This window comes from Asparagus officinalis, chromosome 10 (assembly GCF_001876935.1).
Source record: "Asparagus officinalis chromosome 10, Aspof.V1, whole genome shotgun sequence".
NCBI lineage: Eukaryota > Viridiplantae > Streptophyta > Magnoliopsida > Asparagales > Asparagaceae > Asparagus > Asparagus officinalis.
In genome coordinates this window covers 2,802,084-2,821,223 of record NC_033803.1, presented here as the reverse complement: position 1 = coordinate 2,821,223, position 19,140 = coordinate 2,802,084, and the positions used below count along the sequence as shown (strand labels likewise).

General features: G+C 35.4%; 1 pseudogene; it reads left to right on the top strand.

Moving 5' to 3' along the window:
- Positions 1,459–2,324, top strand: LOC109825972 (annotated as a pseudogene).

The window sequence follows — 19,140 nt, the reverse complement described above, 5'->3', positions numbered from 1 at the left end:
GAAATTTACTGATTTCCTTCTATTTTTAAAAAAAAAATTTCACTTTTTTTTCGCATGGTTCAAATCAGATGGAAAGCAATGAGATTACCAGATGTTTATGTAATGTGATGTAAAGATGTCGTGTGCGTGTGAAAATACTTGGGTATGACATCAACGTATTTGCCAACAAGCAAAATGTGCCCAATTTCCTTGTTATTTCACTTTTGATTGATGCTGATGCTTAACTAGCACATGCATTTGCCTTGAACAACATTGATGCATAACTGATTTGTTGCCCATGTCAGTTTTCAAGTTGGCATAGTCTGAATGAAGTCTGAATTTGAAAATTAAAAAGTAGGGTTAATTCCATATAGCCCCCTTGAAATTTATTTATCTCGGGTAACCTCGCAGAACTTTGTACGTCTCACAAAAATCCCCCAGAACTTTAACCTTCCCTCATCCGAACTCGGAGGAGGAGAGGTCGAGGCAGTCGGAGATGTCCGAGGAGAGGCGGAGGTCGCCGCCGGAAGAGGCGCCGCGGCAGGAGAAGGAGGAGGTGGTGGAGACCATGGTTTGGATGACGGAGATGGTGGGGACCAAGGTTTCTTTTAGCCCCCGTTGCAAAATCGACCAAAATGGCCGATTTTGCTGTTTTAATTTTTAGAAGGTCGGTTTTGCTAGTTAAATTTGAAAAATGGGTGTTTTTAAAAATTTGTCCTTCAACTTTTATCTAGGGGATCTGTTGATAAAAATTTGAAGTTCACGAGGCTTTTTGTGAGACACCCAAAGCTTCCAAAGCTTAGGATCAGGTGTATGAAATTAACCAAAATAGTATTGAATGTTTTCGTCTATAGCATTAAATACCGCACCAAGTAAAAATAATAATAAATTTTTGTTCACTACATTAATCTCGAAATTAATCATATTAAAACGACAACCAGAGGCACAATTAATCAAAATTCTACCCTTTCCCTTGGTACTAAACGTAAGTAGGAGTTACACGATATAGCTTTTAATAAATAATATCCGTGCTCATCAAAACACCCCACCTTGGCTTGCATTACCTATATAAATCCTACCCAAGCAAGCACACAGATGAACACACACACAATTAAAAACGTAATTAAGCGAACACATTATTTTTTTGCCGATCGATGGCAACATTACTACCTCCGTACAAATCATGCTTCCCTCCGAGAACAAAGCAAGAACTCGCACCGAGATCCTCCGTCTACCGCAGCCTACGACCCCCTCATCTCCACCCTCCCCTCCTCCACCCAGACCCACGCTGTCCCTCTCCCCTCTTCGACGGCTTCTGGTTCCCCAACGGCAGCTCCTTCGGCCTCAGCGTCCTCCACGGCACCCTCGCCGGCCCGCGACCACTTCCTCCCCGCCCCGGCGACTGTCCTCCCTCTCCACCCTCCGACGAAGTCGCGCACACCTGGCTCAAGGCCCTCGCCTTCGCCACCCTCCACCGCTCCGACCCCGCCCGCCAGTCCCTCCTCTCTCCCTCACCCCCACCAATGCGTCCCGTTCCTCGTAGTACCCAGCTCTACGCCCAACGACCGCATCCCCGACCTCGGCGCCCTCCCCTCCCCGCCGCCTCTGCCACCCACATCCCCTACTCCCTGCTGCCGCCCCCGTCCTGCTCCCCGCGGGCGCTGTGCAAGATCGTCTACTCTGCCGGAAACCCATGCGACACGCTCGTGTCCATGTGGAAGTTCGCCAACAGCCTCGTGGCCGGACTCCTACGAGCGGCCCCGCTCGGCGAGTTCGCGAGGTGTTCCTGTCCGGGCTCTACACGTCGGGGCCGTTCTGGCGACAACGTGATCGAGTACTGGGACGCGAGCAGGGGCGCGCCGGGGAGGGTGATGTTCATGAGGTACGAGGGACCTGAAGAGGTCGCCGGGGGCGGAGCGTGAGGAGGCTGGCGGAGTTCATGGGGTGTCCGTTCACGGGGGAGGAGTGGCGGGCGGGTGGTGGAGGGATACTGGGCTGTGCAGCTTGGAGAGCCTTGAGGGGCTTGGAGGTGAATCGGACGGCGGCGACGAAGTTTGGGGACGGGGTTTGATAACAGGGCGTTTTTCAGGAAGGGGGAGGTCGGAGATTGGGTGAACTATTTGACGCCGGAGGTGGCGGAGAGGTTTGGGAGGGTGATGGAGGAGAAGTTTGGCGCCACCGGGTTGTCATTTGAATCTCGATGTGTTTAATTTTATTTAGTTGTGACATTAATAATTATAGTTGGAAAATGAGTAGTTTCCTGCCGAAATTTTATTAATGAGTCATGATTCCAAGTATATATGTTGTTATACTCAATAATCGAATAATTTCATGATATTTCTCAATCATATTTAGCCAAATATTCATCTTACTCTTTTTCTATCAAGGAATTCTTAAGTGCTCCGTGAGTATCAAGTGGCATTCACCCCTCTAATAAACATATATGGGTTAAATATTCAAATATCGAGATGAATATAGATGCGGTCCTGCGGATCCATTTAGCACTTTCAAATTTCTTTTTCATGATACGCATAGGGTTACAAAGTAGGGAAAATTGTGTCCAGGCCCCAAAAACAGAAAGTTCATGTGACCCGCTCCTTGTATTTTGCCCCATGTGATTCAGCCCCAAAAAGTACCATTTAATATTTCAAGGCCCCTCCACGTCAGCAGTATAAAAAAAGAGATTGTATTTTGAAAAAAAACCCGAAATTACCCCTCCACTTATCTTCCCTAGACGTCTGGTCCACAAACTACATGGAAAGTCACGCCCATTAATGCGATCTGATGGAAAAAATAGAGGGAAATTTCCCGCCCTTTTTTGAACTCTATCATGAGCAATAACTCATGTTAGTTCTACTGAATAGATCTAACATGGTACCTATTAGAACTAACAAAACAGACAATAGAACTAACAAGAGCGTTAATAGAACTAACAATAGAACTAACAGAACTAACACACTGAGCATTAGAACTAACAAAACAGACAATAGAACTAACAAAACAGACATTGTACCTAATAGAACTAACAAAATAGTCAATAGAACTAACAAAACAGACAATAGACCTAACAAAACAGACAATAGAACTAACAAAACAGACATTGTACCTAATAGAACTAACATGCTACACATTAGAACTAGCATGCCACTGTGCAGAACTAACACATTGATCATTAGAACTAACACGAAAACACATAGAACTAACACACTGAGCGTTAATGGAACTAACTCTCATTGCAACTAACAAGAGCGTTAATAGAACTAACAAAATAACTAACACAACTAACACACTGAGCATTAGAACTAACAGAACAGACAATAGACAATAGAACTAATAAAATAGTCAATAGAACTAACAAAACAGACAATAGACCTAACAAAACAGTCTATTAGAACTAACAAAACAGACAATAGAACTAACAAAACAGACATAGACCTAACAAAACAGTCAATTAGAACTATCAAAACAGACAATAGAACTAACAAAACAGATAATACACCTAACAAAACAGTCAATTAGAACTAACACACTGAGCATTAGAACTAACAAAACAGACAATAGAACTAACAAAACAGACATTGTACCTAATAGAACTAACAAAATAGTCAATAGAACTAACAAAACAAACAATAGACCTAACAAAACATGAGCTAACTCTAGTTATTTATGACCTTTTTTAAACTCTATCATTAGCTAACTCATGTTAGTTCTAACTTATTTCATGTTAGTTCTAATGGCAAGTAAGAGCTAACTTTAAGTGGAACTAACATTAACACTTTGGCTACTTGGTCAATTGGTAAAGCTTGGGAATTTGGAGAGGAGGTCAGGAGTTCAAACCACTACACCTACAATATATATTTAAAGAGCAAGTTAGTTCTAGTTCTAATTCATGCAGTTATTTTCACCAACATAAAATCTATAGACAATTGGGGGTACACAAGCTCATACCTGATGTAGTTACTTTCACCATCCTTCTCAAGGGAGTGGCTGTGCAAGGAATGTTGAAGGAAGCAGCAATAATTTTCTTTCAAATACTAAAAAGGGGATTTATGCCAGATGCCATAGCATACTGTAGTTTGGTCGATTGCTTGTGCAAGCATAGCAATCTAATTGCTGGGTTTAAACTTTAAGAATGATGCTTAAAAATTGTGTTCATCCTGATATTGTTGTTTATAATGTTCTCATAAAGAAGGTAGAACGGACAAAACTAATATGGCAGCGAACAGAACTAACGTAGGAGATAACATATCACGAAAGCGGGTAGAACTAACGTAAGAGATGACAGAACTAACATGAAAGCTGGTAGAACTAATAGTTCAGTCCTTAGAACTAACAGTCCAGCCTTTAGAACTAACAGTTCAGCCCTTAGAACTAACATTCTAGCCCTTAGAACTAACATGACAGCCCTTAGAACTAACATGACAGCCCTTAGAACTAACATGACAGCCCTTAGAACTAACATTCATAGTTCTAATTTTCCTTGTCCCCCATTTCAAATTCACAGGTTCTTAGATTCTTTAGTCGACTTTTAATCACATTGTCTTCAATTTTTAGCTAAATGTCGATATGCCTGAAGATTCAATGTGAGCTTTTGAAAATTTCTGTTGTTAATCTCTTATACAAAACTCTGTCAATCACCAAATCACACAAGAAAAAGGCATTAAAGAAAAACCCAAACCGCTGTTCAAGAATCCAAGGAGATCCCATTTCAATTAAATGAAAGAGAAAAACTACAAAAACCCAATATCGATTCCCTTCATAAATTACAAGAAAACAAGAGCACTATCTTGATTAAGACATTGATTTGGGTAAAGATATTCCGTAACTTAGAAAGGGGAGAACAACGATGCATCGGACGAAAGCTCCGGGCTCCGTCAGCTCGCGGGTCCCCGGACCATGTTCCATGTTTGTTGTTGAACCCGCGTTCACAAGCTGTTTCTAAGATGACTCCCCGACCTCCGACTTCATGACCACCGTCCTCGCCTTCGCCTTCCACGACCTCCCCAGGGTCTGATCATTTTCAGCGGCCATGACGGAAGTGAGAGAGAAGGAGAAGCTGAGAGAGAGAGAGAGAGAGAGAGAGAGAGAGAGAGAGAGAGAGAAAGAGAGAGAGAGAGAGAGAGGGGGTGAGAGAGAGAGAGAGAGAGAGAGAGAGAGAGAGAGAGAGAGAGAGAGAGAGAGAGAGAGAGAGAGAGAGAGAGAGAGAGAGAGAGAGAGAGAGAGAGAGAGAGAGAGAGAGAGAGAGAGAGAGAGAGAGAGAGAGAGAGAGAGAGAGAGAGAGAGATGGGATGGGGTTAAAGGGATGGGCGCAGTTACCAAGCTCAATCAAATCAAAGGGTAAATTTGTAACTTTTGTTGGGTTTTTCTCATATGTGTAAAAAAAAGTTTATGGTTTTCATATGCTATAACCCACAATTTATGTCAATTTTTGTTCACTTTGGAAAAAAAATTATTATGTGTATATCAAAATTTATGACTTTCCATGAGCTATAGTTCACGATTTGAACGATTTGGCCTTGTTTAAAACAAAAGTAAATTTATTATGTAGATCGATCAATATTTGTGATGTTCGATAATTTGGTTCATTCTGAAAGATTGTAAGTAAATTATGTGTGCATAAAAAATCATGATTTTCATGGGCTAACCAATTATTTTTGACAATTTTGGTTCATTTTTAAGAAATATAAATAAATTATGTGTACATATACATTCACAATTTTCATATGCTATAACTCATGGTTTTTATAGTTTTAATTTATTTCAAATTAAAGAAAGTTTATTATGTGTGGCAAAATTTACGATTTTCCCCTAACACAACCCTAACACTGACCCTGACCCTGACTCTAACCCTAACCCTAACAGTAACCCATGATTTTTGTCAAATTTGGTTTGTTTTAAAAAAAATTGAATAAATTATGTGTATATAAAAACTTATGATTTTAACGGGTCATAACACATGATTTTTTGTTAATTTTTATTTATTTTAAATAAAAGTAAATTTATTATGTGTACATAAAAATTCATAATTTTCGTGGATGATGGCATATGATATTTGACAATTTTTGTTTGTTTTAAAAGTAGTAAATAAATTATAACTACATAAAAAATTCATGACTTTCATGGGCTAACCCATGATTTTTGACAATTTTGGTTCATTTTGAAAGAACATAAATAAATTATGCGTACATAGAAATTTATAATTTTCATGGGCTATAACATGACATTTGATAATTTTAGTTCATTTTGAAAGAATGTAAATAAATTATATATATAATATTTTATATATATATATATATATATATATATATATATATATATATATATATATATATATATATAGTATATATATATATATATATGAGGATGCCAGAGAAGAGCTGACACCTCTTCTCCCCTGTGAGTTGTCATGTGTATGATATATGAGCCCCACACCGATGTGACTAGTAGGGCCCACATATCATGAAGCTTGTCAGCTCACAGGGGAGAAGAGAGGATGTTAGAGAAGAGATGACACCTCTTCTCCCCCGTGAGCTGCTAGGTGTATGACATGTGAGCCCCACACAATGCGACTAGTAGAGGGGCCACATGTCATGGACTTGTCAGGCTCACAAGGAGAAGAGCTGCCAGCTCTTCTCTATTTTTCTGATTAATATAGTAATATATATATATATATATATATATATATATATATATATATATATATATATATATATATATATAATAAATTTACTTTCTTTCAAAATTAATAAAAAGTGACAAAAATATTGGACTATAGCTAATGAAATTTTGAACTTATAATATATATATAATATATATATATATATATATATATGTGTGTGTGTGTGTGTGTGTGTGTGTGTGTGTGTGTGTGTTGTGTTCAAATTTTCATTACTTATCAACCCAATATTTTTGTCAACTTTTATTAATTTTGAAAGAAAGTAAATTTATTATATGTACATCAAAATTTGAAATTTTCATAGCTTACATCTCAAGAATTTTGACAATTTTGGTTTATTTTAAAAGAATTTAAATAAATTATGTGTACATTAGAATTCATGATCTTCAGATGCTATGAACCAAGACTTTTGCCATCAATTTTAGTTTATTTTCTAAGAATTAAAACGATAATTATCTATTCCTCAAAATTCATAATTTTTATGAACTATAGCACACGATTTTTATTGATTTTCATTCATTTTGAGTAAAAGTAAATTTATTATATGTATACTAAAATATTTCAATTCTCATGAGCTATATCCTATGATTTATGACAACTTTTTTTTGAAAGAATGTAAATAAATTAGGTATACAAGAAGAGTGGTGTTAGGGGCACCCCCCCTACCACACCACCAACCACACACTCTTCTCCCATCGCTACAGTAAACCGGGCTCCACATGAGATTTTAAAATTTTTAAAATCCCATGTGGGGCCCGGTTTACTGTAGCGATGGGAGAGGAGGGTGTGGTAGGTGGTGTGTTAGGGGGTGTGCCCCTAACATTATTTATACAAGAAATACACGATTATCATGAGCAATAACCTATAATTTATGTTAATTTTGACTCACTTTGAAAGAAAATAAATTTATTATGTGTACATCAAAATTTATGCTTTTCATGAACTATAACCTATGATTTTAAATTTTTTTAAAACAAAAGTAAATTTATTACAAGTAGATCATTATTTGCAATTTCATGGTTTATAATTCATATTTTTGGAAAATTTTAGCTCATTTTGAAAGAATGTATATAAATTATGCATACAAAAAAATGTACATTGTTCATGGGGTATAACCTGTAGTTTTTTATAATTTTGGCTCATTTGAAAGAATGTAAATAAGCTATACCTAAATAAAAATTCATAGTTTTCATAAGTTATAACTAATAAATTTTTCACAAATTTGGTTCGTTTTGAAAGAATGTAAATAAATTATGTATGCATATAAATTTATGTTTTTCATGAGCTATAACTTACTACTTTTGTCAATTTTTATTTATTTAAAAATAATCTAAATAAATTATGTGTACATCAAATTCATGATTTTCATGAGATATAACCCATGATTTTGTTAATTTTCATTTGTTACTAATAAAATTAAATTTATTATTTATAGATAAAAGTTTATAATTTTTATGGGCTGTAATCCATGAATTTTTATAAATTTGGATCATTTTGAATGAATGTAAATAAATTATGTCTGCATAAAATTCATGATTTTCAAGTGTTGTAACCCATAATTTTTAAAATTTTCATCCATTTGGAGAAAATATAACTAAATTATGTGTACATACAAATTCATGGTTTTCATGATCTATAAACTATCATTTTTGTTAAATTTTGTTTATTTTAATTAAAATATTATTTTGTGTATTAAAACTTGTGATTTTCATAGGCTATAACATACAATTTATAAGACTTTTGGTTAGTTTGAAAGAGTTAAATTAAATTTTTTGTATATCAAAAATTCATGATTTTTAGGTGTTATAACCAATGATTTTTATCAATTTTTTATTTTAAAAGAAATTTAATAAATTATTTGTACATCAAAATTCATGATTTTCATGAGCAATAATAAACGATCTTTATTAATCTTCATTCATTTTTAATGAAAGTAAATTTATTACGTGTATATAAAAATTCATGATTTTCATAGGCTGCTGCAACACATGTTTTTTGACAATTTTGGTTCATTTTGAAGTAATATGAATAAATTATGTGTACATAAATATTCATAATTTTCATGAGCTACAATCCATAATTTCTAATAATTTTGAATAGTTTTGAAAGAATGTAAAAAAAAATAATGCATAAATAAAAATTCATATTTTTCATAGGCTATAACCCATCATTTTTAGTAAATTTGGCTTATTTTGAAAGAATGTAAATAAATTATATTTACATATAAATTCACAATTTTCATGATCTATAACCCACTATTTTGGTCAATTTTTATTCTTTTTTAATGAAAGTAAATTTATTATGTGTACATTAAAATTTGAGATTTTCATAGGCTATAATCCATAAAATTTGACAACTTTGACTCATTTTAAAAGAAAATAAGTTATGTGTACATCAAAAATTAAAATTTTCATGAGAAACCCATGCATTTTTGTCAATTTTGGTTTATTTTTTAAAGAACTAAAATAAATTATTTTTATATCAAAATTTGCAATCGTCATGAGTCGCAACACAAGATTTTTGTCACTTTTAATTTATTTTTAAAGAATTTAAATAAATAATGTGTATATCACAATTGACGATTTTCATGAAGTCGTAGTTTTTATAAACTTTCATTCATTTTTAATGAAATCAAATTTATTATGTGTACATTAAATTTTTGGGATTTTTAAAGACTAAAATTTTTATTTTTAAATAATGTAAATATATTATGTGTGCATAAAAATTAATAATTTTTATGAGCTGTAACCTACGACTTTTGAAAATTTTTGCTTATTTTTAAATAATATAAATAAATTATGTGTACTTCAAAATTCATGATTTCCATGTGCTAGAACTCACAAATTTAGTCAATTTTTGCTCGTTACAAATGAAATTAAAATTATTATGTATGATCAAAATTTCTAATTTTTATGGGCTATAATCCATGATTTTTAGCAATTTTAATTTTTTTGAGTGAATATAAATAACTTATGCATACATAAAAGTTCATGATTTTCATAAGCTATAACTCATATTTTCCACAATTTTGGTTCATTAATTACTTACCAATTTTCATTTATTTCAAATGGAAGAAAAATTATTATATGTAGTAAAATTTGTGATTTTCATGGGTTATAACCCATAATTTTAATAGTTTTTCTTTTTGAAAGAATTAAAATAAATTATGTGTACGACAAAATTCTCGATTTACATGCATTATAATCTATGATATTTATCAATTTTACTTCATTTTGAAAGAATTTAAATAAATTATGTGTACATTGAATTTCATGATTTTCATGAGCTATATAACATACAATTTTTATTAATTTTCATTTATTTCGAACGAATGTACATAAATTACGCGTATGTAAAAATTCATGATTTTTATGGGCTATAACCCATGATTTTTTTATAATTTTGGTTTATTTTAAAAGAATATAAATAAATTATACCTACTTAAAAATTCACAGCTTTCATAAATTATAACCCATAATTTTTGACAATTTTGGTTTATTTTGAAAGAACGTGAATAAATTATGTGTATATATAAATTCACATAATTTTTGACAATTTTCATGAGTTATTTTTGTCAGACTTTATTCATTTTAAAAGAATTTAAATAAATTATGTGCACATTAAAATTCATAATTTTCATGAGCCATAACCCACAATTTTGTTCATTTTCATTCGTTACGAATGAAAATTTTTTGTACCATAATTACGGGTGCTAAATCATATTTGTATTCACGAAAATATCCATAGCCGTAGCCATTAGGATATGGCTATGGCTAATCAAATCCATAACCGATACGATATGATTACAAATATGGTTTTGTAGTGAAATATCTGGATCCACATCCAAAATATCCAAATACATATTGGTCATACTGTTACAATAGTTTTAATCCTTAGATTATGAATTTGAGATTAGTTGTAATTATCAAGATGTCTAATCTTGGCTTTTCAGATATAACGAACATATTAATGAACTCTTTTGTATCACGTGAACTATATTTTTTCAATATTATCCACGTGTTTATCCATGTCCATATCCAATTTTAGCGGATATGGATGTGAATTATTCTCACCGAGATATATCTGTAACCATATCCATATCCCTAATGGGTAAGCGAATATATATATGAATATGATAAGTATCATATCTGAGCCGTATCTAGACCGAATGCACCCCTAGCTATAACCTATGATTAATAATTTTCATGAGTTATGTGTTGTGCGCAGCGAAAATTTTGGCAACACCTCTGGTGCTCAACAAGAGAGTAAATCTTAACTAAATCCATGTTTCACAAAGGAAACAAAAACCGAAAGCAAAATATCTTAACAAAGTGAGATATCAGTTCTTTCTCTCATCAGTTCTAGGACTGACCTATCGAGAGAACTTAAACTCTCTATTACAAATCATGGCATGAACAATCAATTTTAACGTGGTTCGGCAAATTACCTACTATTAGAGAAAGAGAATACAAATGGGTTTACAATCACACAAATTAAACCCTCAAACTAACTCTCAAATATCTCAAAACAGACAAAAAAGAACTTTGTTTCTCCTGTTGCACGCGGTCCAAGAAAAAACACACAACCGACTTTTTCTCTGTAATTTTTTGTCTGTCTGTCCTCCTTTGCTTGCACACACTTGTGCCGTTTTTTCTCTCTGGTATTCTCTCCTTGCACAAACTGCACGAAATCCTAAACAAGGGTTTTTATAAAGCTCAAACAGCTGTCTTCAAGTGAACCTTTCGAACTCAGCGAACGCGACGTGGGCATGGGTTTCGATTTCACACACGTCTTTTCACGCGACTTTGATCTCCGCGTGAACACTTGTGACCCCCCTGTCTCTTCACGCGGTTCCCCCCTCATCACACGTGGCCCCCACGAGTCACGTGCTTCACATTATAACCACTAATTTTGTTAATTTTTATTTTGTTAGATTTATTGTGTTGTTCAAACTTTGCAATTTTCATGTGCTACAACCCATAATTTTAACAATTTTTGTTCGTTTTGAATGAATGTAAATAAATTATGTTTACATAAAAATTTATGACTTTCATAAGCTACAACCCATGATTTTGGCAATTTTGGTTAGTTTAATAAAATACAAATAAAATATGAGGACATATAAATTCACGATTTTTATCAGCTATAATCAATGGTTTTTTCAATTTTTATTTATTTTAAACGAAAAAAAATTATTATGTGTATCAAAATTTGTTAAAATTTTTATTTATTTTATTTTGTGGAAGAAATGATCCACAATAGAATGGAATGGAAAAATAGAATTTATGTAGCCGACCCCAAACATTTAGGATAAAAGCTTGGTTGTTGTTGTATCAAAATTTGTGATATTCACAGGCTATAACCAAAAAAAATTATAATTTTTGTTCATTTGTAAAGAATTAAAATGAATTATGTGTGCATCAAAATTCATGATTTTCATGTGTCACAACCAATGGTATTTTTAAATTTTGCTTCATTTTGAAATAATTTAAATAAATTATATGGGCGATCTTTATAAACTAGAGCACATGATACGTGTTAATGCTTACTCATTTTGAATGAAAGTAAATATACCGTGTATTCATCAAAATTTATAATTTTCATTATCTACAATCCACGATTTTTAAAAATTATAGTTTGTTTTGAAAGAATGTAGATAAATTATGCATACTTGAAAATTCATGATTTTCATGGGCTTGACATTTTTGGTTTGTTTTGAAAGAATAAAAATAAATTATACCAACATAAAAATTCATAATTTTCATAAGCTATAACTGACGATTTTTGATCATTTTGATTCATTCTGAAAGAATGTAAATAAATTATGTGTATATGAAATTCATAATTTTCATGAGCGATCACTATTTTTGTCGGTCTTTATTTGTTTCAAAAGAATTCAAATGAATTATATGTTTATTAAAATTCAAATGACATTGAAGCATTTGTGCTCCCTTGCACTTAAGGCAGATAATATGTGGGTTAAGTCGATTCATGAAGTGTACATTAAGCATCAAAATCTTTGGACTTTGGACTATGCAGATGAGACGATCTTTTTCTTGGGTCATGAAGAAAATTATGAATTTGAGGGTTTGTCCTAATGGACTAGTGGTGTGGGATGAAATATAATTAACAGGTGTGCCAAGATTTTTGAGGGTTTGTGCTAATCAACAGGCGTGACATGATTTTTGACAATTTTAGTACTCTTTGATCAAATTTAAATAAATTATAATTATGTAAAAATCCATTATTTTCATCTGCTATAACTCATGGTTCTAACAATTTTGGTTAATTTTCAAAAAATATAAATAAATTATGTGGGCATGCAAGTTCATGATTTTCATGAGCTATAACCCACGGTCTTGTTTTTATTTATTTTAAATTAAAGAATTTATTATGTATATCAAAATTCATGATTTTCATGCTTAATATGGTCAATAGTTGTAGGTTATAACTTATAAAATCTTGAATTTTGGCATCCGTGAAATTAATTGCCAATGGATTGAAAAGACTTGAATTTTGGCATCCGTGAAATTAATTGCCAATGGATTGAAAAGACTAAAGGTGGCCAAAAATTATTGGTTCTAGACTATGATTTTATGAAACTTTAGCCTACGTTAAATTCTTTATCAACTGGTCAAATACCAAATTGGTCAAAAATTATGGTTTGTAACTCATAAAATTATTGACCTCTGTGAAATTATTTTGAGTGATAGCTCATAGAATCATGAATTTTAGCCTCCTTAAACTTATTTGCTAATAGCTGAAACAATTAAAAGTGGCCAAAAATTATGTGTTATAGTTCATGAAATCACGTATTTTGGCCATAGTGAAATTATCAGCTAACAGGTTAAACAACTAAAAAATGGTCAATAATCATACATGAAATCATGAATTTTAGCATTCATAAAATTATTTTCCTACGAGTCGAAATGGCTAAAAATGGTAAAAAATTATAGATTATAACTCATGAAATAATGAATTTTAACCTCCACAAAATTTTTTGCTAATGGGTCGAAACAATGAAAAATGGCCAAAAATCATGAGTTATATAGGTCATGAAATCATGATTTTTAATCATGATTTTTGGCATTCTCGAAATTATTTGCCAATTGGTCAAGATGACTAAAAATGGACAAAAATCGTGGGTTATAGCTTATGAAATCATGAATTTTAGACTCGACAAAATTACTTACCAATGGGTCAAAATAACTATAAATTACCAATGATAGTGGGTTATAGCTCATGAAATCGTGAATTATGGCATCTGCTAAATTATTTACAACTTGTTCAAAATGACTAAATATAATTAATTATTGTTGGTTATAGCTCATGAAATCTTAAATTTTGTCTTCAATCACCAAGTCAAATGACTAAAAAATGACAAAACATCATGATTTGTAGCTCATGAAATCTTTAATTTTGCCTCGGCGAAAGAAATCGCCAAAAATTGTGGGTTATTACTCATAAAATCGTGAATTTTGCCCACCATGAAATTATTTGACAATGGGTTTAAATGAATAAAACTACTCAAAAATCGTGAGTTATAGCTCATAGAATCGGAAATTTTGGTCTCCGTGAAGTAATTTTCCAATAAGAGGGTTATAGTTCATGAAACTGTGAATTTCGACCTTTGATAAATTACTTACCACTTGTTCGAAATGACTAAATATGATCAATTATGTAGGTTATAGCTCATGAAATCTTGAATTTTGACCTCCACAAAATTACTTGTCATCAAGTCAAATGCCTACAAAATGGCCGAACATCATGGTTTATAGCTCATTAAATCTTTAATTTTACCTTCACGAAATAATTTTAGACCAATTCAAAATGACTAAAAATCGCCAAAATTGTGGGTTATTACTCATAAAATCATGAATTTTGGTCACTGTAGGCATCGAAAATTGCCTATAGGTCTCCACGAATAGCTCAGTGCTAAGAAACGATGATGAACATCACTATCCGGTTCACAGAAGTTTGATTGACGTCGGTGAACACTTGAAGTTAATCGACGAACTACGTAAACCAACAGAATTTCAGAGCAACAAGGACGCGAACTGACCGGGAACCTGGCATCGTTCACAAACGGCGAAATACCCTTCATGTCTCATTTGTTCAACTGATGATCTAATCATCGGAGCTTATAGAACTCATCATCGGCTTTCCAACACACTTTAAATCGTTCAAATCCGAGTTCGAATGAAGAAGTTACGGTGAAAACGAACAAACAGGCATGACGGAGCGTCTCAGGCTGAACTGGGGCATCCGAGGTGTCTCGACCCAAACGAGACACCCTAAGGTGTCTTGGCCAAGGCCGAGACACCCTAAAGTGTCTTGGCCAAGGCCGAGACACCCTAGGGTGTCTCGGCCCAAGTTGAGACACCCAAGGGTGTCTCCAACCCCTGATCGTCCCGTGCCTATAAATACAAGCCTCAGAGCCTCATTTTTTTAAATACAAGCCTTAGACCCTCATTTTTCCGGATCTAGAATTTTGGAGATTAGGCGAAGCCCTGCCGGATTGAAGACTGAAGGTGCACGAATTTCAGAGAGGAGGAGGAGAGATCGGATCGAGTTCGTCGGCATAAAGAAGAGGAGCTCGTCAGATCTGTAGTCCCCCGGGTCCGTTCCTTAAGATTATCCCGTTGCGATAATCTTAAGAAGAGCAATTATCTCGCCGTTACCGAGATAAGCGCTATGGTTTCTTGATTCCTTCGCGAACCAACAAAGCTCTGCCCGATTTTTCAGTAATCAAATCTGATCGACGGTGGTCCACGGATATCAACATCCCCGTCACAGGCCAAGATCCCACGCAAGCAGTGAGCGATAAACACCCGTTGCGTTTGTTTGAAGAGAGTTGTATTTTTTTTATTTTTTTTATTTTTTTTCATTGTGTAAGAAAGTCTTATAAAAAGACTAATTTTTCTTTGAATCTGTAATCGATAAACGTGCAATAGATTCAGCAATGAAGAAATCAACTTTCACCGCAAACAAACTAGCGACCACAGTGGGAGCCAACAGCCTCGCTGCCGAAGCTGTCGTGCCGCAGCCGACGATCAAGATCGGTGGATACCTTCATCAAACGCTTCCGCAATCAGGCAATGAACTGCAAGGATCCCGTCACGGAGGAATTCGTCTTGCAGACTTGTCATAACAATTTGTCCATTAATATCTTGGACGTTATGGGAGTAGAGCCGCTCAATACCTGGAAAGAGTTGAAGGTACGCGGAGAGCAGGCCGAACGCTTCCTCAGAAGGAGGAATATCGAAAAAAGCCAACCGATGGCAAAACCTCTGAATCCGAGTCTCATTTCCCATGATGAAGGGAAAGCACCTACAACAGTTGTTGACGTTAATCAGACGTCGCAACAGCAGCCCCGAAGACAGCAGAAGACTTCAGATTCGAGGCTCCAAAAAGAGTACTCATTCAAGAACGAAGACGTTCCAGCCATCTTCGAGACCCTTCTTGAAAACAACAAGATTAAGTTGCCACCCATCACGAATCAGGAGGAAGCTGACAATACTACGGATCCGAAGTACTGCGCGTACCACATGAGGGTCCTTCATCCCACCAAGACTTGTTTTACTTTAAAGAATAACATTCAGACCTTGGTTGAAGCCGGCGTCATAACGCTAGGATAAGCCAAACTAGAACGGCAACACTCCGAAGAGTATACGAGTATAAACTGCTTCTCAATCCTCCGACCGGTATAAGAGGTTAAACTGCTCCCTGATACTCCAATAGGTGTATGAGTCTAAACTGTTTCCTACCATTGACGAGAAGTTCCTGGAGAATTTTATACGTAATATTCTTAAGGATAACCCGATCATGTAACCGAATGCAATGATAAACCCAGTTTCGCGAAGAAGCTGGGGATGGATGATTCATGTAACGGGAAGTTTCCGGAAAAATACTATATGTAATTTTCTTAGGGATAACCCGATCATTACAAACAAAGTGATAAACACTAAACCTCCACTGTGATTTTTTAACACTCTTTTGCTGAGACGAGATTCGATCGCTTCGTTGGATCAATCTTCCCTCACAAAACTCCTATTGGTGTTTGACGATACTCCGACAAGTATATGAGTATAAATTGCTTCTTAAGACTCCGATAAATATAAGAGTATAAACCGCGTCTTAATCCTCCAACCGGTATAAGAGGTTAAACTGCTCCCTGATATTCCAATAGGTATATGAGTCTAAACTGTTTCCTACCGTTGACGGGAAATTCCTGGAGAATGTTACGCTAATATTCTTAAGGATAACCCGGTCATGTAACAGAGTACAAAGTCAGATCCAGTTCCAAGAAGGAAGCTGGGGGTGGATAATTCATGTAATGAGAAGTTCCCGGAAGAATGCTACATGTAATTTTCTTAGGGATAACCCGATCATTACGAACAAAGCGATAAACATTAAACCCCACTGTGATTTGTATGAGTCAACACTCTCATTGTGATTTGTACTCCCACTCTCACTGTCTACCTGGTCAAACCTTCCTATAGTTATGGCCACAACTAAAGTCCCCTCTTGATTCCTTCCATGAACGAGAGGTCCACTTTTAAATTGAGCGATCAAGCCTATAAAAGGTAAGATCGTCTCAGACCCCCACTTCCACTGCTTCCTTGGTCAAACCTATAAAAGTTAGGACCAAAGCCAGAATCCCCTCTCGATTCCTTCCATGAACGAGAGGCCACTTTCAAATCGAGTGATCAAACCTTCCTACAGTTAGGGTCATCTCAAACCCCCGCTTGGTCAAACCTTCCTACAGTTAGGACCAAAACCACAATTCACTCTCGATAAACGAGAAATTTATCTTTAGTTCGGTAATCAAACCTTCCGACAGTTAGGGTTATCCGAATCTTGTCGATTCTCGGAGTGAAGATCACACTCTTAGTTTCATCTTTTCGGATTCTGTGAGTGGAGATCCCACTTCGAGTTTCCTTTCCAACTGAAGATAGAATATAAAATTCTTCCTCTTCAGTGCCGGGAGATAGAATATAAAATTCTTCCTCTCCTATTTCAGGTTCGTCTTTGCCCCAAGAAAAGACACCACTTTTTTAACTCCTAAAATCCGTACCTCACAGGCACGGGGAATTTTATCCTGAATCCTGAGCAGGGATAAGTCAACGCCTAACACGTGTTGCTGGTTTAGTCTTTCACCGATTGAAGAAGATACCAGAGTTCCAGTCTGGGGAATTTTATCCCGAAGCCTAAGAAGGGATAAGTCAGCGCCTAGCACGCGTTGCCGGTTAGTCCTTAACCGTAAAAAGGATAAAAGTTCACATATTCAATATTGTGGTAGGTTGTTATTAATAACACCATAATCCGTGCCTCACACGCATGGGGAATTTTATCCTGAAGCCTAAGTAGGGATAAGTCAGCGCCTAACACGCGTTGCCGGTTAGTCTTTGACCGTAAAAAGGACAAAAGACCACATATTCAACATTGTGGCAGGTTGTTATTAATAACACCATAATCCGTGCATCACACGCATGGGGAATTTTATCCCGAAGCCTAAGCAGGGATGAGCCAACGCCTAACACGCGTTGTCGGTTTAGTCTTTTACCGATTGAAGAAGACACCAGAATCCAAGTCTGGGAACTTTTATTCTGAATCCTAAGTAAGGATAAGTCAGCACCTAACACGCGTTGCCGGGTAGCCTATTCCTGTAACAATGGCGAAGTCTACGTATTCGAAGTCGTAGCATCAAGTCTAAGGGAGTTCATTCCTTTAGCACAACGTCACATTCGGAACACCTATTCCTGTAACAATGGCGAAGTCTACGTATTCGAAGTCGTAGCATCAAGTCTAAGGGAGTTCATTCCTTTAGCACAACGTCACATTCGGAACAGAAGTAAACAATCCGCTTACTAGCCCGACTCAAACAGTAGTCGGTAAAGGCACATCAAATCCGTTGATGGCTGAGGATTTGCTAAAAATCCTAAGTCTACGTCTAACACACGTTGTCGGGTAGTTTATTCCCATAAGAAAGACGAAGTCTACGTATTCGATGTCGTAGCACTAAAAGAGTTAACTTTTTTAGCACAACGTTATGTGCAGAACGGATCTAAACAATCTGCACGCTAGCCCGACTCAAACGGTGGTCGGTAAAGGCTCATCAAACCCGTTGAGGGCTGAGAATTTACCAAAAATTCTATAAATGCGAGTCATTGACGCACCAACTCCATTAGTTGGTCTCGTGACTTGAGCATCCAACAACTTCAGGATAAGATCTATACATGCAGATGAATCAGCTTAACGGTTGGTCCTGTAGCTCCGACATTTGGGATCACCGTGCTCCAATACCTTAAGAACTTAAACTGTGTATGCTCCAGCAAACGTACGAGTATAAACTGTGTCAATGTCAAGCGATCCGAAACCCTAGGTCAACGTCGGTCAACGCGTAACCCTAGGTCAACGCTAGTTAACGCGTTGTGATCAAAAAGTCAACGTTCGACGTTCAAAACCCTAGAGTCAACGCATAA